This window comes from Scyliorhinus canicula, chromosome 10 (genome assembly GCF_902713615.1).
Source record: "Scyliorhinus canicula chromosome 10, sScyCan1.1, whole genome shotgun sequence".
Lineage (NCBI taxonomy): Eukaryota > Metazoa > Chordata > Chondrichthyes > Carcharhiniformes > Scyliorhinidae > Scyliorhinus > Scyliorhinus canicula.
In genome coordinates this window covers 89161573-89187901 of record NC_052155.1, presented here as the reverse complement: position 1 = coordinate 89187901, position 26329 = coordinate 89161573, and the positions used below count along the sequence as shown (strand labels likewise).

General features: G+C 46.9%; 1 long non-coding RNA gene across 1 annotated transcript in view; it reads left to right on the top strand.

The window, feature by feature from the left end:
• Positions 1 to 23653, top strand: part of LOC119972936 — a 62604-nt gene extending 38951 nt beyond the window's left edge. The window contains exon 4 of the long non-coding RNA XR_005462183.1: positions 23104 to 23653. This is a non-coding gene — a long non-coding RNA (uncharacterized LOC119972936). The remainder of the gene's footprint in view (positions 1 to 23103) is intronic.
• Positions 23654 to 26329: the final 2676 nt, after the last annotated feature.

The following is a 26329-nucleotide window of genomic DNA, read 5'->3' as shown; positions in this document are numbered from 1 at the left end:
GCAGTGATAATGGACTGGATTTTTATCCTCGAGGCAGGTAATGGGAGTCAGGAAAATATCCTGCTTGGCCTGCCTTGCTTTGAGAGAGAGTGGACACAAACACTGGATTTTCATTGTCGGGGAGGCAGGTGAGGACTGAAATTTATACAAAGTAATAAATTAATTAACTAATCAGAGATGGCTGGGCAGGTGATGTGCTGTAGCTGTATGATGTGGGAGCTGGCTGTTCCCCTTGTGAATGGCAATGACCACATCTGCAGCAAGTGTTGGTTGCTGGAAGAACTCCGGCTCAGAGTTGATGATCTGGAATCTGAGCTTCAAACACTGCGGCACATCCGGGAGGGGGAGAGTTACCTGGACACTTTGTTTCAGGAGGCAGTCACACCTGGGAGATTAAGTAATTCACATTCAGTAAGTGATCAGGGACTTCAGAGTGTGACTGTTAGTGAGGCAGGCAGGGGGAACCTGAGTTCAGGAGTGCAGGAGCCTCAGCCCTTGACCTTGTCCAACAGGTATGAGACTCTTGCTCCCTGTATGGATGAGGAAAAGGGCTCTGGACAGGATGAGCCAGCTGACCACGGTACCATGGTGCAGAAGGCCATTCAAGAGGGGGGAGTAAAAAGACAAGTAGTTGTTATAGGGGATTCTATAATTAGGGGGACAGATAGTATCCTATGCAAGCCGGATCGGGAGTCTCGCATGGTGTGTTGCCTGCCCGGTGCCAGGGTGCGGGACATCTCTGACCGGTTTGAAAGGATATTGGAGCGGGAGGGGGAGGATCCAGTTGTTGTGGTCCACGTTGGGACTAACAACATAGGTAAAGCTAGGGTGGAGGACCTGTTCGGGGACTATCAAGCACTAGGAAGAAAATTGAAATACAGGTCCTCAAGGGTCATAATCTCCGGATTACTGCCCGAGCCACGTGCCAATTGGCATAGGGACAAGAAAATTAGGGAAGTAAACACGTGGCTAAGGGATTGGTGTGGGAAAGAGGGATTCCACTTCATGGGACATTGGCATCAGTTTTGGAACCGGGGGGATCTGTACCGTTGGGACGGTCTCCACCTGAACCGATCTGGAACCAGTGTTCTAGCGAAGAGGATAAATAGGGTGGTCAGTAGGACTTTAAACTTCTGAGTTGGGGGGAAGGGAAAGTGAAAGCGACAGGGAGCATGGAGTTAAATGGCAAGATACGCAGGAGGATAACATGTAGGCAGGTGGATTTAAGCTTGAGGCAGACTAGGAATTCAACAAAAAGGAAGGATAACTTTGGACATCTTAGGACTTCCAATATCTGTAATGATAAGAAAGTTAGCATTAAGGCACTTTACCTGAATGCTCGTAGCATTTGTAACAAAGTAGACGAACTAATGGCACAGATCATCGTGAATGATTATGATGTGGTAGGCATCACAGAGACATGGCTGCAGGGGGTTCAGGACTGGCAGTTAAACATCCAAGGATATACAACCTATCAAAAAGACAGGGAGGTGGGCCGAGGGGATGGGGTTGCCTTGTTAGTTAAGAACAAAATTAAATCTATGGCACTAAACGACATAGGGTCGGATGATGTGGAGTCTGTGTGGGTAGAATTGAGGAACCACAAAGGCAAAAAAACCATAATGGGAGTTATGTACAGACCTCCTAACAGTGGTCAGGACCAGGGGCGCAACATGTACCGGGAAATAGAAAAGGCATGTCAGAAAGGCAAGGTCACGGTGATCATGGGGGACTTCAATATGCAGGTGGATTGGGTAAATAACGTAGCCAGTGGATCCAAAGAAAAGGAATTCATGGAATGCTTACAAGATGGCTTTTTGGAACAGCTTGTCATGGAGCCCACAAGGGAGCAGGCTATTCTGGACCTAGTGCTATGTAATGAACCAGACTTTATAAAAGATCTTAAAGTAAGGGAACACTTAGGAAGCAGCGATCATAATATGGTTGAGTTCAGTCTGCAGTTTGAAAGAGAGAAGGCAAAATCGGATGTAATGGTGTTACAGTTAAATAAAGGTAATTACGAGGGCATGAGAGAGGAACTGGCAAAAATCGACTGGAAGCAGACCCTAGTGGGGAAGACAGTAGAGCAAAAATGGCAGGAGTTTGTATGCATAATTGAGGACACTGTACAGAGGTTCATCCCCAAGAAAAGAAAGATTATCCGGGGAGGGATTAGACAGCCATGGCTGACAAAGGAGGTCAGGAAATGTATCAAAGAAAAAGAGAGATCCTATAAAGTGGCCAAAAGCACTGGGAAATCAGAAGATTGGGAAGGCTACAAAAACAAACAGAGGTTAACAAAGAGACAAATAAGGAAGGAGAGGATCAAATATGAAGGCAGGCTAGTCAGTAATATAAGAAATGATAGTAAAAGTTTCTTTCAATACATAAGAAACAAACGACAGGCCAAAGTAGACATTGGGCCAATTCAAACTGATTCCGGAAGGCTAGTGATGGGAGACGAGGAAATGGCTGGAGAACTTAATAAGTACTTTGCGTCTGTCTTCACAGTGGAAGACATGAGTAATATCCCAAAAATTATAGAGGGTCAGGGGGCTGAGTTGAGTATGGTTGCCATTACAAAAGAGATGGTGCTAAAAAAGCTAAAAGGTCTTAAAATTGACAAATCTCCTGGCCCCGATGGGCTACACCCTAGAGTTCTGAGAGAGGTGGCTGCAGAAATAGCGGAAGCGTTGGTTGAGATCTTTCAAAAATCACTGGAGTCAGGGAAAGTCCCGGACGATTGGAAGATCGCTGTTGTAACCCCCTTGTTCAAGAAAGGATCAAGACAAAAGATGGAAAATTATAGGCCAATTAGCCTAACCTCGGTTGTTGGTAAAATTCTAGAATCGATCGTTAAGGATGAGATTTCTAAATTCTTGGAAGAGCAGGGTCGGATTAGAACAAGTCAACATGGATTTAGTAAGGGGAGGTCGTGCCTGACGAACCTGTTAGAATTCTTTGAGGAGGTGACAAGTAGGTTAGACCAGGGAAACCCAGTGGATGTGGTCTATCTGGATTTCCAAAAGGCCTTTGATAAGGTGCCACACAGGAGGCTGCTGAGTAAGGTGAGGGCCCATGGTGTTCGAGGTGAGCTACTGGCATGGGTTGAGGATTGACTGTCTGACAGAAGGCAGAGAGTTGGGATAAAAGGTTCTTTTTCGGAATGGCAGCCGGTGACCAGCGGTGTCCCACAGGTTGGGGCCGCAGCTGTTCACCATATATATTAATGATCTGGATGAAGGGACTGGGGGCATTCTACCAAAGTTTGCAGATGATACGAAGTTAGGTGGTCAGGCAGTTAGTGCTGAGGAAGTGGGGAGGCTGCAGAAGGATCTAGACAGTTTGGGAGAGTGGTGCAGGAAATGGCTGATGCAATTCAACGTGAGAAAATGTGAGGTCATAACATATGATGAACGGATGAGGATCCTGGGATTGTATTCATTGGAGTTTAGAAGGTTAAGGGGAGATCTAATAGAAACTTACAAGATAATACATGGCTTAGAAAGGGTGGACGCAAATAAACTGTTTCCGTTAGGCGAGGAGACGAGGACCCGTGGGCACAGCCTTAGAATTAGAGGGGGTAAATTCAGAACAGAAATGCGGAGACATTTCATCAGCCAGAGAGTGGTGGGCCTGTGGAATTCATTGCCGCGGAGTGCAGTGGAGGCCAGGACGCTAAATGGCTTCAAGGCAGAGATAGATAAATTCTTGATGTCGCGAGGAATTAAGGGCTACGGGGAGAATGCTGGTAGGTGGAGTTGAAATGCCCATCAGCCATGATTGAATGGCGGAGTGGACTCGATGGGCCGAATGGCCTTACTTCCACTCCTATGTCTTATGGTCTTATGGTCTTATGGTATTCAGGTCAGCCAACCCAGGGAAAAAGTTCAGAAACATCATTATCCTGTGAATCAAACCATGTTTTCACTTTGGCTCAGGTGTTTCAATAGGCTGATGGATTTCTCGGTTCTCATCTCTCTATTGTTGGCTGGGAGCGCTGACATCCATTACAGTACTAAAACACCTTAGCCTGAGAAAAAAACGTTGCTTGATTGACAGCTCTGGCTCTCTGATCACTTCTGTTAATTTCATTTACACAAGATGAAGAGGTTTCAAGTGTTGTAATTTAAGCTACTGATATTTGAATGCATCTGGATAATTGACGCTTTTATTGTGTTGTTGTAAAAATGATTTTTTTTAAAGAAAGTCGAAATTATAATGGAATGACATTTTTAAGCTTTCATTCAGCCTCTGGGCCGGGATTCTCCCCTACCCGGCGAGGTGGAGGGTCCCGGCGAACCGAAGTGGCGAGAACCACTCCGGCGTCGGGCCTCCCCAAAGGTGCGGAATTCTCCGCACCTTTGGGGGCTAGGCCCGTGCTAGAGTACCTCCCACTCCGCCGACCGACCCGAATGGCCTTTGGTGCCCCGCCGACCAGTGCCACGGCTGGCCGAAAGGCCTTCACCGGTCGGCGTGAGTCCGCACATGCGCCGGAGCGTTTGCGGCCGCTGACGTCACCCCGGCACATGCGCGGTGGAGGGGGTCTCTTCCGCCTCTGCCATGGTGGAGGCCGCGATGGTGGCGGAAGAAAAAGAGTTCCCCCACGGCACAGGCGCGCCCGCCAATTGGTGAGGACTGATCGCGGGCCAGGCCACCGTGGGGGCACCCCCTGGGGTCAGATCGTCCCGCGCCCCCCTCCCCAGGACCCCGGGGCCCGCTCGCGCCGCCTGCTCCCGCGGGCACCAAAGGTGGTTTAAATCACGTCGGCGGGAGAGGCCTGACAGCGGCGGGACTTCGGCCCATCGCGGGCCGGAGAATCGCCGCGGGGGGCCCGCCGACCAGCACGGGGGGGGGGGCGGCGCGATTCCCGCCCCCGCCGATTCCCAGGTGGCGGAGAATTCCGACCACGGCGGGGCGAGATTTACGCCGGCCCTGTATGATTCCCCGACCCTGCGGGGGGTCGGAGAATTCCGCCCCTGATCTTCGGGTATGCATTCTCCAAGGCGGCATTCAAGACGTGCGACAACGCAGAATCACCGAGCAGAAACGTATAGCCAAGTTCTGCACACACGAGTATGGCCTCAACCGGGACCTTGGATTCATGTTGAATTACATTCATCCCCACCATCTGGCCTGGGCTTGCGAAATACTACCAACTGTCCTGGCTTGAGACAATTCACACCTCTTTAACCTGTTATTATCCCTCTCTCCAGACGCTCCGTATGTGCCTGTAAAGACTTAATTACCTGCAAAAACTTGCATTCAAGTATCGTCTTGCATCTTTGACTTTGTCTATATTAATGTTTCTGAAACCTACCTCTTCATTCACCTGAGGAAGGAGCAGTGCTCCGAAAGCTAGTGATTTGAAACAAACCTGCTGGACTTTAACCTGGTGTTGTAAGACTTCTTACTGTGCTCACCCCAGTCCAACGCCGGCATCTCCAAGTCATGCAATATAAATGACTTGGCATGGAAGTGATACAGCTTGGCATTTGGGCATGAAGAGGAATTTTACCTTTCAAAAAGGCCTATTGTGTAGACTGTGAACTGCCATCAACCATGCCTCTGTAAAGCTGGCACAACTGCACAAACATTTCAAAGAGTCCTTCAATCGGCTATTGACCACAGTGTCACTGACATTCCCCTCTGAATATCACGGGTGCAGCTTATCGACTTATCAGCTGTGAGTAAACCTGTTCCAGAGGCTCATCATCCAGCTGGGTCCTGGGATCCAGCAGACCTACGACTGCTGTCTCGCCTGGGCTTTCCTGCCTCCATCTGATATGCATCAGCAACTTTGTGGTGTTCAGCAGAATGTGCCCCAGAAGCCTGTCCACTAATGTTGCCCACCGAGGTGTGTGTCTCTGCACTGGTGGAGTCTGGGGATGACAGCTGTGATGCTTCAACGGTGATATTCCTGCTGCTCTCCTCCAAGGTATTCCCATGGGAGGCAGGGTGCAATCACCCCGATTGGGCGAGCACCATAGGATTGAGATCCTGCAGTCGAATGGACATGTGGTCATTGGGAGGGATGCATCAGCAATCAATATGGCATTAACAACTTACGTGTGACAGGTTATCTGAGTGGGAGATGGTAGATTCTCACCTCTATGCTGTACACCAACCCCTACGTCGATTACAGATCTGTCCTTGGCCACCCCGCAACCTCCAGGGCCTGTTTCTCGTTGGACATGAGGTCTCTGATGTCCGGCACCCCACAGCCCGGCTGTTGTGGGCCAACTTCTCTGTGGGGACACAGAAGGGCCATTGATAGTCGGCGCATAGGAGAGGCAGTGGCATAGTGGTACTGTCGCTAGACTAGTAATCCAGAGACTTAGGGGAATGCTCTAGGGACATGGGTTCGAATCCCACCATGGCAGATGGTGAAATTTGAATTCAACAAAAGATCTGGAATTACTAGTATAATGATGACCATGAAACCATTGCTGACTGTCATATAAACTCATCTGGTTCACTAATGTCTTTCAGGGAAGGAAATCTGTTGTCCATATCCCATCTGGCCTTCATGTGACTCCAAACCCACACAGGGATATGGTTGACTCTTAGCTTCCCCTCTCTGAAATGGCTCAGTTCAAGGGAAATTAGGGATGGACAACAAATGCTGGCCCAGCCAACGATGCCCACATCCCAAGAACAAATAAAAAAAATATGTCATTCATCGCAGAGGTGGTGAGGCTCGGGGGTGGGGTTTGGTGAAGTGTTGGGGAAATGGCCCGTGTGGGGGGGAGGGGTAATGGGGAATATGGGAGGGGCGGTGCGAGCGGCACTGGTGGACATGGATGGAGCAAGGCACGGAACACTGCTGGGCGGGTATAGTGCCTGGTGCATACCCGTGGTGGGACAGGGTCTGGTGCCAACTCATCCGTGTGGCCCATTGGAGGTCGTTGGTTTTCTTGCGGCACTGGGTACTGGTCCACCTGGACACACTCCCCGAGCTGGACAGCTACTGTCACTTCCTTCCAGGCAGCACTGGCTGCTCTGTGGCTGACCTTCCAAGATCTTTTAGGGAACAGAGCATCCTGTGTGGCCTCGACCGCATCTGATAATCTGCCCAGGTCGGCATCCCCTGATCACCGGGTGGGTCTCCTCAGAGGCATGGCTACGAGCTGAGTGGGGTTGGCTGTGCAGGAGCAGTTTAAGTGCTGCTCTCCCTTGTTGGTGGGAGGCTGGTGATCACGGTCCTGACGAATCAGCCGATCTGAGCGTTGGGAAGCGCATCGCAGTTCCCATTCATTATCACTGTTTTGATTAAATTCGTGCCGGTTGCATTAGAAGATCAATAAGTCATGCATGACCCATGAAAATTGCCATTACATAACTACATTTTATTCTGGAGTACTAAGGATAATAACCTTTTTCTAAACAAAGTTTAACTTGAGTAGCAGCATCAACAGTTGGGGCTGGATGCTACAAGGTGTCATATTAATGCCCCAGACCAAGACGTCAATCCTCAGCCCTGCCACATGAAACCCAACTATCCTACAGCAATATCACACTGGAAGCAACCTTAATTATTTCAGCATGAGACTTCCACATCCATCTGGGTGGAAAGTGCTATTCTAGAGAGCGGCTGGCCAATGTGATTGGCTGGCAGCTCTGTAGCCCCAGCAGCACCAGGATTGAGCAGTGGCCACAGCTGGTACTACAGGCAGTCCCCGAGACGAAGAAGTGACAGTGTCCAGACTGACAGCTGAGTCTGGAATTTTGGATGGGTCTGGCTGTCAAATGCCAGTGGGGGGAGCATAGTCGTGGAGAGCCATGCTGAGAGACCAGTGCGAGGGGAAAGAGTAGTATGATCTTTGAGGGGCTGGTGCCTCCAGATGGACTCGGGGGGTCTCCGCCAAAGGAGGTACATCAACCCCTTTCACACATCTGCCACAGTCCATGCAGTGCAAGTTGCTGGGATATCCACCTTCCCTCTGCCTTCCTCTTCAGCATGTGAAATAGCTTTGGAGGCACAATGAAATTGAGTGGCCATTAATATGAACCTCATTAGGCCTCAGAGGAGATCAGCTACCTGACTTCTTCCCACCCATTTGTAATGTGGGAGTCAGATTGAGGGTGGGAAGGCCACCTACCTTATTTTATGAGACCTCCACCTTAAAATATGTCATCGTGTTGTAGCCATCTGGGATGGCCACGTCCCGATTACAAAATGGACACTTTGCAAAGAATGCAGGGAAAATGGACAATACTGAGAAAGCAAGCAGGTGTAAGGTTTGTCTGTTGATTGGAACTGTAGCTCCCAGACAAAACCGATACTGCAAAGCCATTACCAGACTAATGAGCCATCTCCGGGGGCAAAAGGGTAACATTTAAGTAAACATATACCAAGGCAGACACTCCAGCGCCAGAGGAGACTAGAACAAAGCAGGCCAACGGCCACCTAGGACCCGCCCAGCAATCAGGGCATCCACCCCTTTATTGGAGGAAATCGATAGGAACGATCGAGAAACGGCCCAATTAATTGGAACCAAGTTCAAAGCCCGCCCAAAAGCGCGCAAAGCCCCTTTTGGGTATAAGAAGGATCCCCCAAGAGAGAATCGCTCTCTTGGCCTTGGCTCTCAGTGAGGAGAGACCTGCCTAGCAGCTGCACCAGAACAAGTAAGTCCAAAGTCAACGCACGCTACGCGACAGATGCTCTTATCTGCTATTCCTTACCAGCTCAACCCCAGCAGCCTGAGAACCGGACAACGGCCATTGCTCCTCTGACTGAGTGGGCGCCCGAAGTTAAGTATAGGCTTTAGTAGTAGTGATAGTTTAGTTGGTAGAGTTTGTGCATGAGTATATTTGACTGTGTGTGTAAATAAATGAGCATTGATTTCGGACTTACTAACCGGTGTATCGAGTCTTTGATCAGTATTCGGTTTTGAACCTTGTGGCGGTATCGAAAGATACCTGGTGACTCTTGAGCAAACGTAACTAGAATTAAGGAAGGCGACCATATTAACCGCCATAAACAGAGCCAATTAAAGAGAGAACACAACGAGCAACAGGGTTGGGGGGGGAGGGGGGGTAAAATACAGTCAGTGATTATCACATGCCAAGCTGTTTTCATTTCATGATTATCACATTCAAAAGAAAAATCAAGTTGGGTGGGGTGTCTGCCAATTCAATAGTTGCCATTCTGTGTTATTATCCAAGATAAATGTGTCTCCTGTTAATTTTAACACTTCCAGCTGATTTGCTGTCAATGTGTAAAATTTGAAGAATACAGAACCAGTGGCTAATTAGGGTGCAAGAGAATTAGTTCATATTACATACATGAGGGAGAATCAGTTTTGAAAATCATCTTGCTTTTGTTTATTAAACTAAATTAATGAGTGGAACACTGTTGCTATCCCAGATATTGCTATCCTGATGGTGTAGAACACAAGATCTAAGTCGAGGCAAGATCCTCTGCTGCACCAATGTCAATTTTCTGCCCCCCCCCCATGAAGGTATACATGATGAAAGTTTTGCTTTTTGCTAAAAATAATAAACTGAGGAACATTTCCCCATCATATGGTGCCTCCATCTGGTAAACATAAGACGATAGAAATGACTGGTTGTGTAAAATTCTGACAGGAACAATGTAATATCTGCGATCCTGCCAATATTAGAAGCCTAATCTAAGTGTTAGGTGCTGGCTGTCTAATTGAAAATAATACTGGAAGGGACTCAGGGATTTTTTCCCCCAAGTTTTTCATCCCTCCATCACCCATTTACACTGAGTAAGTGGGATGATAGCAAATTAAATTATCCCCCCCCCTCCCCTCCCCTCCACACCATTCTACCAACCATGGTTTGTACGATATTGTTTTTGTTAGCTATCTGTGAGGCCAGCAATATATAATGAGCACTTTGTCTTCTATCCTAACTAACCCAATTAGATTGTTAGCCTTCAGGCACACTGCATTACACTGACTTTCTGAATAATGTTTTTTCAGTGAATAAGAAGTTGCTATTATAGTGAACACTATTAAAGAATTTTGAGACTACACAAATTGTAACAATGGGCAAAGAGACAATATTTGTGGTCTGAGTGAACTGCAACAAAGAATAGTCCTCAAGAAAACATAGACAGACAAGTGGATGGATACGTGTAGCCAATTTCAGATTTTGAGATATTACCGGAAAAAATGGCCTTGTACTCAGAACTCAAATTGTTCGTGGAGTAGGTGGAAGAATTACACCAAATTGTATTTATGTAGCACCTTTGACAGTGTAAAACATTTGAAATAATGAGCAAACAAAATCTGACACAAAACCATATTAGGAGATTTTAGTATTGTGTATAGTCTTGTTCTGAGTGACAAGATCACTTTAACAGTCAAATCAATTGATGTCATCGGTCATTTGCATGGGCAAGCAGGCAGTTTATGTTCACAGCCTATAGAGAATACTTTCCAATAAAACCCTTGTTTGCTTGTAACCTTTGTGGTCTGGCAGCCTATCTTTATAGATAGGCTTGCAGAGAGCCAAAGGGTAAAGAGAGTAGACAGGAATGTAGAACTAAGGCCACAATCATATCAGCCATGATCTTATCAAATAGCAGAACAGGCACAAGGGGCTGAATGGCCTACAGCAATTCATATATTTGGATGTATATTTGTAAGGCCAGAGTAAGAGAAGCAGAGCATTCTGGGGGGAATTGAAAAGCTAGAGGAGATAACTTGAGATATAGAGGAGCAAAACATCAGGATGTTTTAACATGAAGCTAAGCACAACTCTCCTAACATGGGCCTTGCAGACTGTGAAGAGGCTTTGAGGGAGAAAGAGGTGGCTCAGTCATTGTAGAGCACCCAACCATTGGGAGTATTTATTTCCTCCACCTAGTGGGGAAGAGCCTATATAATAGGTGAGGTTAAATCCTGTGATCCCACATGCTGCCACAACAAAACAGAAAGATTTCTAATGTGCCTGACACTGCAGCCATAGTGTTGAGATGGCTGGTCCAGTTCAACCTCTGGTCAGTGGTGAACCTATGGATGCTCTTGGTAGGAAGTTGGTGATGGTGATATAATTGAAAAATTGGTAAAATAGAAAGGCAGGGTTGGGATGATACACTGACAATGATATTTCTCTAGGTACCAAAACATTTACGTAATTTCCCCCAAGTGCAACAGACCTAGAATTTCTTGCCAGCTCCCTCCAGGCACCTTGCACCTTCACCGTCATAGAAAGATAGTTTTCTGCTGCAGAGAGGGGAATTCCTTTGTGGCATCTTCTGCAGCAAGTGTGCCAAGGTTTCGGCTGTGAATTGAGCAATTTTGGCCAGCCTTCCTCTTTTATTTGTGTTCTCACATAGGAAACAATTGGTGTATAGACCAACACCCACGTTTTCCCTTTAAGAATCAATAACAACTAATAGTTGGCCTTGTTGTGAAGTCAATAGTACTCATGGCCTGAATCCCTGTGAATTTTTTCTACCAAAAGTCAAACTTTTACAATGAGGTTGGAAAGCAGAAAATTCAAGTGAGTGCAGCCCTTATTTTGCCAATCTTATAAAATCAGACACGTCCTACTAATTAAATTGAAGATGTATTGAAGGGAATGTCGCCTAGAATTTATATTTTCAGAAAATAGGAGTGTCCCTTTGAGAAAGGTTTTTGTCTTATCACATGGCTTCTGTGATGTAATTTGTGTAGGTGGAGCTGGGCTGTGGCTCTGTGAGTTTTTACTTTGGCTTTGAGTTTGGACTGGTTTGAATTGCACAGGTTGAAAGAAGTGTTTTTCTCTATTTTTATTTTAAAAGCTGTTACAGACTACTTGATAACTTAAAAGAGATAATTGCTTTCTGGAAGGAATTCAAATCTTCTCTTTGAAAAAGGGAACAGAGTATCAATAACAGGTCTAAACCAGTACGAATGTTGTGTGCTGGGCCACACCTTTGAAAAGGGGTTTCAGGTTTTACTTGGATTTTGATATCGAATTGGAACAGTTAAGGGGGAATTCACTAAGGGTTATACATAGATTACTGTAGCTGTGTGGGGTCTTTGTGTTTGTAATTGATAAAAGTTCTTGCTTGTTTATACAAATGTTAACTAAATTCTTAGCGTAAAGCTTATTTTTTTGATTAAAAGCACCTAAGAACTCTGTTGAATAACACCCGAAAGGCAGGCTCTTGTGCTCATCCCAGCCAAATTCAACAAACAGTTACAGGTCAGGTGAACTCCATAATATACTTTGGAGTTTTCTAATCCCTGTCCCATAACATAGCACAAGAGTCCAGGAGACACATCCGGAGTGAGATTCATCCAGAGTGGGTATTGAAACTTGGTAATTTGGTGCAGTGAGGTAAATCAGCAAAGGTAAGTGGAAATCTAATTCTGCTGTTTTTCAGTTAAAAGTGCAGTGTGGAGCTTAGTGTCTGATTGGTTGAAGCTGCCCCCACCCTAATTGCTGAGAGGCAGTTATCTGTCAATCACCTGAGGCCTGTTTAGGGGCACATTGTATTCTTCTCTTTGAAGTTAAGATATTTTTTGAGTCATCGGTTAGCTGAGGTCTGTATAAAAGACAGACAGACAGCGCACACAGTAAGCGAGCACTTTTCCAGGAGACTCATCCGGAGTGAGATTCATCCAGAGTGGGTATTGAAACTTGGTAATTTGGTGCAGTGAGGTAATTCGGTGCAGAGTGTGAGGAGGTGCTTTTTAACCCTGGTAGTGACTGGTAAGTAGTCTCTCTTTTCTTTTTATTGTCTAATTTATTTATTTTTATTTTGAAATTCTAGTTGTTTAAGTTTACCAAGGGTTTAAGACATGGCAGGAGATCCCAGACCCGTGTCATGCTCCTCGTGTGCGATGTGGGAGCTCAGGGACACGTCCACTGTCCCTGGCTCCTTCACGTGCAAGAAGTGTGTTCAGTTGCAGCTCTTGTTAGACCGCTTGACAACTCTGGAGCTGCGGATGGACTCACTTTGGAGCATCCGCGATGCTGAGGAGGTCGTGGATAGCACGTTTAGCGAGTTGGTCACACCGCAGGTGAAGGTTACTGAGGGAGATAGAAAATGGGTGACCAAAAGAAAGAGCAAGAGTAGGAAGGCAGTGCAGGTGTCCCCTGCGGTCATCTCCCTGCAAACAGATATACCGCTTTGGATACTGTTGAGGGAGATGGCTCACCAGGGGAAGGCAGCAGCAGCCAGGTTCATGGCACCGTGGCTGGCTCTGCTGCACAGCAGGGCAGGAAGAAAAATGGCAGGGCTATAGTGATAGGGGACTCGATCGTAAGGGGAATAGACAGGCAGTTCTGTGGACGCAATCGAGACTCCAGGATGGTATGTTGCCTCCCTGGTGCAAGGGTCAAGGATGTCTCGGAGCGGCTGCAGGACATTCTGGGGGGGGGAGGGTGAACAGCCAGCTGTCGTGGTGCACATAGGCACCAACGATATAGGTAAAAAACGGGATGAGGTCCTACAAGCGGAATTCAGGGAGTTAGGAGTTAAACTAAAAAGTAGGACCTCAAAGGTAGTAATCTCAGGATTGCTACCAGTGCCACGAGCTAGTCAGAGTAGGAATGTCAGGATAGATAGGATGAATGCATGGCTCGAGAGATGGTGCAAGAGGGAGGGATTCAAATTCCTGGGGCATTGGGACCGGTTCTGGGGTAGGTGGGACCAGTACAAACCGGACGGTCTGCACCTGAGCAGGACTGGAACCGATGTCCTAGGGGGGGTGTTTTCTAGAGCTGTTGGGGAGGGTTTAAACTAATGTGGCAGGGGGATGGGAACCGATGCAGGAAGTTGGAAGGTAGTAAAACAGGGACAGAAGCAAAAGGAAGTAAGGGGAAAAGTGCAAGGCAGAGAAGACATAGTCAGAAATCTAAAAGGGCGACAGTACAAGGTACAGTGACTGAGGGGAGCACAGTGAATAGGCCCAGTAATAACAAAAGGAATAAAACTGGAGATGTTAAGATTCAAAACAGAGGTAAAAAAAACAACATAAGTGTACTTTACCTGAATGCTCGTAGTATTCGGAATAAAGTAAATGAGTTGATGGCACAAATCATCGTAAATGACTATGATTTAGTGGCCATTACTGAAACATGGTTAAAGGATGGTCACGACTGGGAGTTAAATATCCAAGGGTATCAAACTATTCGGAAGGACAGAGTGGCTGGTAAGGGAGGTGGTGTTGCTCTGTTATTTAAGGATGACATCCGGGCAATAGTAAGGGATGACATCGGTGCTATGGAGGATAAGGTTGAATCCATTTGGGTGGAAATCAGGAATAGTAAGGCGAAAAAGTCACTGATAGGAGTAGTCTATCGGCCACCAAATAGTAACGATATGGTGGGGCAGGCAATAAACAAAGAAATAACTGATGCATGTAGAAATGGTACAGCAGTTATCATGGGGGATTTTAATCTACATGTCGATTGGTTTAACCAGGTCGGTCAAGGCAACCTTGAGGAGGAGTTTATAGAATGTAGCCGCGATAGTTTCCTAGAACAGTATGTAATGGAACCTACGAGGGAACAAGCGGTCCTAGATCTTGTCCTGTATAATGAGACAGGATTGATTCATGATCTCATAGTTAGGGATCCTCTCAGAAGGAGCGATCACAATATGGTGGAATTTAAAATACAGATGGAGGGTGAGAAAGTAAAATCAAATACTAGTGTTTTGTGTTTAAACAAAGGAGATTACAAGGGGATGAGAGAAGAACTAGCTAAGGTAGACTGGGAGCTAAGACTTTATGGTGGAACAGTTGATGAACAGTGGAGAACCTTCCAAGCGATTTTTCACAGTGCTCAGCAAAGGTTTATACCAACAAAAAGGAAGGACGGAAGAAAGAGGGAAAATCGACCGTGGATATCTAAGGAAATAAGGGAGAGTATCAAACTGAAGGAAAAAGCATATAAAGTGGCAAAGATTGCTGGGAGATTAGAGGACTGGGAAATCTTTAGGGGGCAACAGAAAGCTACTAAAAAAGCTATAAAGAAGAGTAAGATAGAATATGAGAATAAACTTGCTCAGAATATAAAAACAGACAGTAAAAGTTTTTATAAATATATAAGACAAAAAAGAGTGGCTAAGGTAAATATTGGTCCTTTAGAGGATGAGAAGGGAGTTTTAATAATGGGAGATGAGGAAATGGCTGAGGAACTGAACAGGTTTTTGGGTCGGTCTTCACAGTGGAAGACACAAATAACATGCCAGCGACTGATAGAAATGAGGCTATGACAGGTGAGGACCTTGAGAGGATTGTTATCACTAAGGAGGGAGTGATGGGCAAGCTAATGGGGCTAAAGGTAGACAAGTCTCCTGGCCCTGATGGAATGCATCCCAGAGTGCTAAAAGCGATGGCTAGGGAAATTGCAGATGCACTAGTGATAATTTACCGAAATTCACTAGACTCTGGGGTGGTCCCGGTGGATTGGAAATTAGCAAACGTGACGCCACTGTTTAAAAAAGGAGGTAGGCAGAAAGCAGGAAATTATAGGCCAGTGAGCTTAACTTCGGTAGTAGGGAAGATGCTGGAATCTATCATCAAGGAAGAAATTGCGAGGCATCTGGATAGAAATTGTCCCATTGGGCAGACGCAGCATGGGTTCGTAAAAGGCAGGTCATGCCTAACTAATTTAGTGGAATTTTTTGAGGACATTACCAGTGCAGTAGATAACGGGGAGCCGATGGATGTGGTATATCTGGATTTCCAGAAAGCCTTTGACAAGGTGCCACACAAAAGGTTGCTGCATAAGATAAAGATGCATGGCATTAAGGGTAAAGTAGCAGCATGGATAGAGGATTGGTTAATTAATAGAAAGCAAAGAGTTGGGATAAATGGGTGTTTCTCTGGTTGGCAATCAGTAGCTAGTGGTGTCCCTCAGGGATCCGTGTTGGGCCCACAATTGTTCACAATTTACATTGATGATTGGAGTTGGGGACCAAGGGCAATGTGTCCAAGTTTGCAGATGGCACTAAGATGAGTGGTAAAGCGAAAAGTGCAGAGGATACTGGAAGTCTGCAGAGGGATTTGGATAGGTTAAGTGAATGGGCTCGGGTCTGGCAGATGGAATACAATGTTGACAAATGTGAGGTTATCCATTTTGGTAGGAATAACAGCAAACGGGATTATTATTTAAACGATAAAATATTAAAGCATGCCGCTGTTCAGAGAGACTTGGGTGTGCTAGTGCATGAGTCACAGAAGGTTGGTTTACAAGTGCAACAGGTGATTAAGAAGGCAAATAGAATTTTGTCCTTCATTGCTAGAGGGATGGAGTTTAAGACTAGGGAGGTTATGTTGCAACTGTATAAGGTGTTAGTGCGGCCACACCTGGAGTATTGTGTTCAGTTTTGGTCTCCTTACTTGAGAAAGGACGTACTGGCACTGGAGGGTGTGCAGAGGAGATTCACTAGGTTAATCCCAGAGCTGAAGGGGTTGGATTATGAGGAGAGGTTGAGTAGACTGGGACTGTACTCGTTGGAATTTAGAAGGATGAGGGGGGATCTTATAGAAACATTTAAAATTATGAAGGGAATAGATAGGATAGATGCGGGCAGGTCGTTTCCACTGGCGGGTGACAGCAGAACTAGGGGACATAGCCTCAAAATAAGGGGAAGTAGATTTAGGACTGAGTTTAGGAGGAACTTCTTCACCCAAAGGGTTGTGAATCTATGGAATTCCTTGCCCAGTGAAGCAGTTGAGGCTCCTTCATTACATGTTTTTAAGGTAAAGATAGATAGTTTTTTGAAGAATAAAGGGATTAAGGGTTATGGTGTTCGGGCCGGAAAGTGGAGCTGAGTCCACAAAAGATCAGCCATGATCTAATTGAATGGCGGAGCAGGCTCGAGGGGCCAGATGGCCTACTCCTGCTCCTAGTTCTTATGTTCTTATGTTCTTATGTAAAATTAATTCTGTAAATCAAAATTCATTTATGCTATTTTTAAATATGTTGAATTGATGTCTAGTTTATAGTGGTAAATCAGAGATAAATTGATTTATTTAAAGGGAGATTAAGAGAATTAAAGGTATTGCCTGTATGAAATTAGTCCATTCCACATAAATAAACAGGATAGCTTGAGGAACCAGGAAGAAAGTAAAGTCAATTTAACCCTAACCCACACAAATGCTTTAAATACTCCGTGCATGTCCCAGTATTCCATGTGTGTACTCACCATATCCACATTTTCTTTCAACGGCAAAATTCTTCATTTGCGCCCCTAAACCAGTGCGATGCAGCCAGTAGATGCAGGGAGATGCATTTCTGAGATCTAATCGAGGTGTGGGATCTAACCCCCTTGCCTTGGAGACCTTGGGTGAGTGCTGTTCAGTGCTGGTTGTTCCAAACCGGGAACAGATGGAATGGCACCAGTAGGGTTCTCCCAAGGATTGGAGGCCCCCAGGTGTTTGCCAACTAAGTAGGGTGGCACCCTGGTAATGCTGGTGTTGCCTCAGCACCCTTGCACTGGCAACCTGGTATTGCCAGCTTAACACCCTGACAGTGCCATCTGGGTACAAACAGGCACTCCCTAGGCACCCAGGTGGCACTGCCAAGCTGGCTGGAGCATTGCTAGAGTGCCAAGCTGGCACAGCCAAGGTGCCAAGCTGGCATTTTCCATGCAATGGGAATCTGACCTGGTGGTGCCCTGTGGTGCGGGTGGTGAGGGCTCCTTTATAGTTGAATTAGGGCTTGGAGGGGTTGCATCAGGGGGTCAAGAGATCGGGATACCACTTAAAAAAGGCATCCTAATGTCTCGCCCCCCTGACCAGTTCCAGTGAGTGGAGCTCCCCCATGCAGACAACGGGATGAGGTGCGGCCTTATCTGTTCATTCTCAATCTACCCGAATGGCTGTTTGGGTTACGTGTTGTTTCATGGCGCTCAAAGCGCTTTGTGTTTGGTGTTCGATGTCTAGCAAGGAATCTACAAAACGACTTGACTTGTCTAAACCAGGATCTTTATTGAATCACATGTGGTAAGATAATGATCTATGACAGAGCAAGTTATCATGGAGTTTCTTTGCATCCTCTGGAACTACCCTAGCACGACTGTTCACTTGGGCGACTTATAACTACCTGAACATGGCTGGATGTGCCCCCACTTATATTGGAGCTCTTGTCATATGACCCCTGTCTTGAGACAGCATGGCGTGTCTGTTCCGCACCACCAGCCATCTATGATATTGTTTACAGGCTTATCATCACACTGGCTAATCGCGCTATGGGGCTCTGTTGCCATTCGGGTAAATCGCGCCCTAAGTGTTGACACCGGGACTAAATTGCATACGGTTCGCGTTCCCATTGGGGCACTATTTCTGGAGCAAATCAGGACATGCTAATGGGCCAGCATTTTGGTGGCACAAATTCGGAGCAATTCCCAGCCCAGCAGGTGTACTAACGACTGGGGCCACTGTTAGCACCAAAGAGGCTGGCAGCTGGAGCTGTGTTTAAGCGCTCCACTTACCACACTCACTGTAGCCACCAGGGTGGCTTAAAGAAAACCGGTTTCCAAAGCCAGAAGTCCTGCATGGACCCACAACTCCATGCCAATGAGGAGCAGAGGGATACCCTTTTCCCCAGTATGGGCCACAGACTCGAGCTTGCCCTCCTGAACGCTGCCTTGGAGCTGGTGGCAGATGCAGTCAGCACTGCCAGTCTCATCAGGAGGAGACAGCTGGTGCTCTGGAGGGGTGGGGGGGTCACTGATGAGTCCTCTGCTCTGAGAGGGACAGAAAACCATGGAGGGTTTCGTAGGCCGCACTGCAGGTGCCTTTTGTTTGGGGTGAGCTCTGCTGATCCCCTGCTTCCTCTGCAGTGGGGCAGCGCTTTTGAGGAGTACCAATACCTGGTAGATTCCTGATTGAGCTTAGCCCTTGTTGATGCTAGGGTGTGAGGGTGTCCAGAGGGGTGGCCTGGATGGGCTCCCAGATGACCAGAGGTCTTCTGAGAATTCAAAGATCACAGGCAGCACTCAGCAGTGTGAGCAGAGTCAGTAGCACCAAAGAGGTGAGTTTAAAAGACAGACTGTAGCATTGGCTGTCTAAGCAGGCCACCCTGATCCCAAGGGGCACACATTCAAGTCCACCAACTTGGCACCGTCACTACCTGCGATAATCCCTGGCCTGTGCAGCCATCCCCAGCAAGCCCAACAGTCTCAATGTTTTTTCCGTGTATTTTTAGCCTCCCCCTCCTTTTCAGCAGCCATGGCGCCCAATACCTGTTTGTGAATGCTTGTAGTAATTAGTGCCCATGTGAGCATAACAGAAGGGAAGAGCATACTGTGTCTAACCCGCTAATCATATTTAAATACACGCAAATGCCGGTTTAGAATGCCGTCGCCGGAATTCGGCGCTCACCTCATTATTGCCAGAAATGAGGGACTGGAGCATGGTACCTGAATCGAGGCTGGGCATGAACCTCGATTTTGGATGGACCCCCGATCAAGGTTCGCATTTGTGGCATCGCGAGGTGGAGACTTTCACCCAGCTTTTAATTTTTCAATTTCTTTTTTCAGTTTGTTCAGCAAGGCTAGAGATGGCTTTGCTCTTGCCATTCAGAGGCCTCAAATTCCTGTCTCCCAATCTTTCAGTAATTTTGCTGGGAGAGCATTTATGGAATTTCAATGCCACCAAACCTAAAATTAAGAGGCTGACAATCTTCATTTTGAACCCTAGAACGTTATATTTTTATTCCTCTTGTTAGAGATGCCCCTCATGGTGTATATATGACTGTTGCGGGGGTCAATTTAAACAGCTTTGTTTTTTTCCTCTTCCCATTTATCTTTCACAGAAATGTATTTTGATTTGCTCCCCGCCCCCTTTTTAAGTGGTGGTGTGTTTTCTAACCCCTCTGTATTGGTGTGATTCTAATTCATTTTTAATAACCTCACAGCAAACGCGAGATAGGATGAACTTCGAGGGTTAGTTTATTTGACCACACTCATGGAAGTGAGAGATGCTGGGCGCGATTCTCCGCCCCCCACGCCGGGTGGGAGAATAGCGGGAGGGCCTCCCGACATTTTTCACGCCCTCCCGCTATTCTCCCCCCCCCCCCACACCCGACCCACACCACGAATCGCCGCTCGCCGTTTTGTACGGTGAGCGGCGATTCTCCAAGGCCGATGGGCCGAGCGGCTGGGCCTTCACGCCCGTTTCAACACGGCAGCAAACACACCTGCTCGCTGCCGTCGTGAAACGGGCGCCAGATGCCCGTTTGGGGCATCTGGGGGCCCGATTGGCACGGCAGTACCACGGCTGTGCCAAGGGGGGCATAGGCCCGCAATCGGTGGGCACCGATCGCGGGCCGTGCGTCCATAATGGACGGACTCTTTTCCCTCCACCGCCCAGCAAGATCAAGCCGCCACGTCTTGCGGGCCGGCTGAGGGAAAAGACGGCAACTGCGCATGCGCGGGTTGGCCGTTGTCCAACCTGTGCATGCGCGGCCGACGTCATCAGCCGCGTTAGCTGGCGTGACGCTTGACGTGCGGCCTTGATGACGTCGTCAAGGCCGCGCCGCCGTGACGCACGGGTCCGCGCTCCTAGCCCTGCCCGGAGGGGAGAATCGACCCCGGAAGTGGGCGTGAAGACTGCCGTGGGTCACGGCCTGTCCCACGGCAGCCGTTTACAATTCTCCGCATTTGCGGAGAATCTCGCCCAGCTGTGTAACCCCCTATGTACTCAGATAATAAAAGAGGGATAGAGAAAGAAAAATTTACAGGGCTAAGATCATAGAGAAAATAATTATTCTTTCACCGAAGTGCAGAGTCCATAATTGCAGTGCATAGTACATTCCTTCACTGAGGTCAGTAGGTTGAAACTGATGCTGGATAATTCACTTTTCCAGTAGAGATGGCTTCCACGATGAGATAGGCATACAGGCATGTATCATTTCTGTAGGCAATGATTCAGAGGTTCCAGTAGAAACAATGTATATGGGAGCCAAGATTTAGCTGAGCAAGCCCCTTTTCTGTGCTCCTTCTAGATAGTTGGATAAGTGGCACGTTGAGGTTTCTTGGTACCGCAACGGAATCTTACTGGTTCCACCAGATAGGGGTTGTGTGAAATGAATCCAATCTCTCCACTCCAGCTTTGAAAAATGATGTGTATCCCTTTTTCTGGGTCCCTGAGATTGTTAATGTTCCAATAATTAAGTCTTGAATAGGAGGTTGTGGGGTCTTTTGCCCCAGAAGACGAATCAGCTCTGGTTACCAGGCCTGGCTTATGAAATATACATGGCATTTGTAGAGTTCTCTTTGAATTTGGTCTCTTCAGCAAAACTGGGGTTGTTAGGGTCTCTTCAGAGATGACAAGGTTCCAGTTTCTGCAAAACTGCCATATTAGCTGTTATTGTTCAACAATCACAGAGAAGCATAACTGCAGCCATTTTGTCTAGTTTCAAAAGTTCATATATATATATATATATATGGGATTGATTCTGAGCCCTCTCTCTTCGTCCATGGGAAAGTCGGCGTGGGCTCAAAATCCAGAGAGAAGCGAAAAACGTGATTCTCTCTGGCGTGAATGGCTTTTAGGATCTCATCCCCCCCCTTCCCAGTGGCGTAGTGCAAATCACATGGGCAGTGCTGACCAGGAACCTCATTTTAATACATTAGCATGTCATTAGTGAGCCCTCTCTCCAAACTTTCCCCCCTCACGGAATTTGACCCTGGAGCCAGGGCGATGTCACGCCACGCATACTCCAAATCTGCCAGGTGCAAGTCAGTCAAGGAGGATCCTTCCAGGGTCTCAGAGGTAAGTATAGCCCCCAGGAGTGGGGTGGGGGGGGGGGGTTGAATAGAGAGATATGCCTGGGCAGTGCTCTGGTGCTGCGCCAGCATAGGTTGGCATGGCCTGTGCCAGGAGGCAGTGCGCGGGCAGGACTCTAGTAGGAACCCCATGTGGGGTGCATATATGGATGGTAGGCGGGGATGGGTGGAGAGCAGATATTTAGGGGGATATATGCTGACGATGGCTGTCGGGGGTGCTAGGGGGTGATCTGTTGATGATGACTGTTGGGGGCTGGTGGCAGGGATCTGCCGGTGATGACTGTCAGGGGGCTGGCAGGACATCTACCAGTGATGACTGTTGGATTGGGCGGAGAGGCCCGAGAACTTCGAGATGTGGCCTGGGTGCCATTTGGCTGCAGCGCTGTTCGGAGCGCTCTTTAAAGATGCCGCCGCAATCTATTTCAATCCTGTTTCCGGCTCAAAGAGACCGCACCTCACCAGAGTGACGTGGTAATACGGCCACTCACCTTTTTTTCTAAGAGGCTCGAGATTACATGAGAAATCTCGCCCGGTTGATGGATTCACTCTGTTTTTCTTGCCATGATTGGCACTTTGCCCATTGTCGGTTCGATTCGCCCATAGAGTTTGAAGTCTGAGCCTCCTGACAGTGACACTTTAACAAACTTCAAACTCAAAAAGTTAAAGCAACTTCCAAATAAGTACAATAATACATCATCTTTCTTTCACTATTTTGGTGGTGGATGGTGCTAAATTAGAGACTATACAGATAAAGTTAATTTTATTCAGGGAAGACCAAACTCAAAACTTTCATGCAACTTATATATGTTTTAACCTGCTGTCAAAACTAGGAAAGAGTCAACTATTTTCCAAGCATAGAAACACAAAGGAGGAACAAGCTCCTTCAAGACAATTGTGAACAAAGACAGTAAATGCATTTTTGAAAAAAAGATTCACCAATATTCAATAGTCTAAAGATGTGCAGGTGAGGTGGAGTAGCCATGGTAAATTTCCCCACAGTGTCCAGGGATTGCAGGTTAGGTTACGGGGATAGGACAGGGTAAGCAGGAGAGTGCTCTTTCAAGGGACGGTGCAGACTCGATGGGCTGAATGGCCTCCTTCTGCACTGTAGGGATTCTATGACTCCAGGGTCTCTATTCTGCTGTTTAGAAGTGTGGTGAAGTGGGACTCCTATTCATTATAGCCTTGGAAGTCAAACCTCTTTCAAGTTATGGTAAGACAGCATTTGGTGCAGGCCATCTGCCTCTCATGTGCGCTTCATAGAAACTTATTGAAATAGATAGGCACTATATTCAAGTACAAAATCAGCCTAGTTATCAATTGGACTGTCTTAATATTTCTCAATGATCATTACTTAACACATTCCTTTATTTCAAATCCTCTTGCAGGTAGCACATGCGGTTGTAAGCTGCTTAACTCTCAGGTACATCCAGTCTGACAACTATACCAAAGATGTTCAACTTGCTGAAACTCTACAGAAGCCTCTGGTTCCAGTAGTGTTCCAATTATTACGGTGGCCTCCTAAGGGAACCTCGATTAAAATGCGAAGATTTCTATTTAATTTTCCAGTCATAGATCTCAGCAATGACAGACTCTTCCATCAGAACCTCGACCTCATTTTGAAGCGGCTTAACCAGTATGCTTAAAGTTAAAGGCAGCTAGTCCTTGTTATGTTGGTCTGTTTACTCTGTTTATCAGTAACTTCTAACAACAACACACAGACTGAGAACATTTCCAATAGGACTGAAGTAAATGGTGGCTATCAGACAATACTTAGCATGCTATATTTACTGTAGTTTGGATACTAGTTAGCACTTGTGTGTTATCCAAATAATCCAGTAGTCCTGGCTTCACCTGTTCTTTCACCATAATTTACTTTCAATGCCAGCTGTCATAATATACACATAAGTATATGATCGTGCATAGACACACACTGACTGACACACTGTAAGACCAATCAATACACACAACACAGCAGCCAATCACAGTTAGGGCACGCTCACTGTAAAGCCAGAGGGCACTAGTTTTCATGCTCATTCGGGATGCAGCCTCTGAGACAGACAGAGCCGCAGTCAGTAGCACAAACATCTACCATGTGCTAGCAGTATAGGCTGGTTAGGTTAGGCAATAGGTCTTCAGTCAACCTAACATAGTGTCGACCCACAAGTATATTTAACAGCTCATAGTTAAATAAAATAGAGTTGTACTTCTACAATTGTTGGTAGCCTGTCTATGTTACTGCTGGGTAAACACAATCTTCACAGATCCAGAGTACCCAACACATCATGGTACCAGTACATGATGTTATAGTTTGATGGACTTACCCTCAAGTAATCTGCCTTCGACCAGCGATCAGCCATCCGGTAGTATGGACAGCGTCCGCCCTCCCCCGCCGCTCCGCATCACCGGCGACCTTGGTGCGAACTGGAAATCTTTAAACAAACTGTACCTCGAAGTTACAGACCTGGAAGCTGCTTCAGACGCCAGGAAGATCACTCTCTTCCTTTCCACGGCCGGGGACCACGCCTTCCACATCTTCAACTCCCTCACATTCGCTGAAGGTGAGGACAAGTCCAAGTTCAAGACAGACCTGCTCAAATTCGACAGTCACTGTGACATCGAGGTTAATGAAAGTTTTGAGTGCTACGTCTTTCAACAGCGTCTGCAGGGTAAGGATGAACCTTTTCAATCTTTCCTCACCCACCTTCGCATCCTCGCGCAGTCTTGCAATTACGGCTCCACCTCCGATTCAATGATCCGTGACCAGATCATTTTTCGTTGTGCAATCGGACCCTCTACGCCCAGCAGCTTCTCAAAATTAAACAGCTCACCCTTGCCATAGCCATCGAGACCTGCGTTCTGCATGAACAACGCCACTAATCGATACTCGCACATTCAAGCGGCTGAAACAGTGGGGCAAGGCCCCCACGTGGCAGAGCGAGTACAAGCCATTGAATAGCTCCAGGGCTGAGCCCGGATGAAGGCGGCCATTTTGGGCACTTTTCATAGGCTCCCGCGCATGCGCGTAACCGACCGAGGGATGGCGAAGCCGAAGACAGCACTGTGCAGACGCGCATTACTTATGACCCGCACCGCGCATGCATGGTGGCGCACCGAACGTTCTGACGTCACGACCAGCAACAACTGTGGCTCCGCCCACTTAAAGCGGCAATGTCTTGCAAAATCCCCGATGCTGTCTCCAGTGTGGCAAGCTTGGCCACTATGCAGCCCTATGCAGGTCTGCTCAACCAACTACCTCTCGTCGCTCCCACCAGCCACGCAGGGATGTCGGAACCATCCAGCCACCGGTCACCGATTCCGACATGTTACAGACCTTGACACCGAGGATCCCAAGCACCATTTTGGGTGGGCATCATCACCAACTCAAAGTGCTTCACAAAACAAAAGCCAAGACTTTCCCAGTACTCAGCATTGATCCGGACGACGAGTGGTGTGTCACCCTCATGGTCAACCAGAATTCGTCGCCCACCTCAAAGACTGAATTTATGAACTGCCTAATTCATGGACTCTTTGAACTCATGAACTGATTGTTTCATTACCCTGTTTATTAACTCACTGGTTTGTACATACTGTTATTCTAGTTATGCTTCATGTTACATACTGTCTATCTGCACTAGACACCTTCCTATGTAAATATATTAGAGTTTATGTATATAGTCCTGTAAATATGCTCACATATGCCCCACATAGTCAGGAACATTCACATACTACATTATTTATTGCCATGTACAAGCACATTTTTAAAAAAAAGGGAGATGTCATAATATACACATAAGTATTTAATGGTGCATAGACACACATTGACTGACACACTGTAAGACCAATCAACACACACAACACAGCAGCCTATCACCAGATAGGGCACGGTCACTATAAATCCAGAGGGCACTAGTTTTCCTGCTCATTCAGGATGCAGCCTCTGAGACAGACAGAGCCCGCAGTCAGTAGCACAAACATCTACCATGTGCTAACAGTATCGGCTGGTCAGGTTAGGCATAGGTCTTCAGTCAATCTACCATAGTGTCGACCTACAGTGCAAGTATGTTTAACAGCTCATAGTTAAATAAAATAGAGTTGTACTTCTACAAGTGTTGGTAGCCTGTCTATGTTACTGCTAAGGTAAACGCAAGCCTCCACAGATCCAGACTACCTAACACATCACCAGCCATCTAAGCTTTTGTTATAGATTGAAAGTCTTACACTGGCTAATATAACCAGTGGGAAATAGTGCAGTAAAATGGCAGTAGATCAGTATTTTTAGTAACATCTCTCATAGAATCCCTACAGTGCAGAAGGAGGCCATTCCACCCATCTGGTCTCCATGAATCCTCTGAAAGAGCACTCCGCCCAATTCAATTCCCAATAACCCCTTAACCTAACCTTCACATTCCTGGACACTTAAGGGGAAATTTATCATGGCCAATCCAACTAACCTGTATATCTTTGGACTGTGGGAGGAAACCGGAGCACCCAGAGGAAACCCACACAGCACGGGGAGAAAGTGCAAAGTCCACACAGTCACCCAAGGCTGGAATTGAACCCGGGTCCCTGGTGCTGTGAGGCTGCAATGCTAAACAACATGCCCACCGCGCC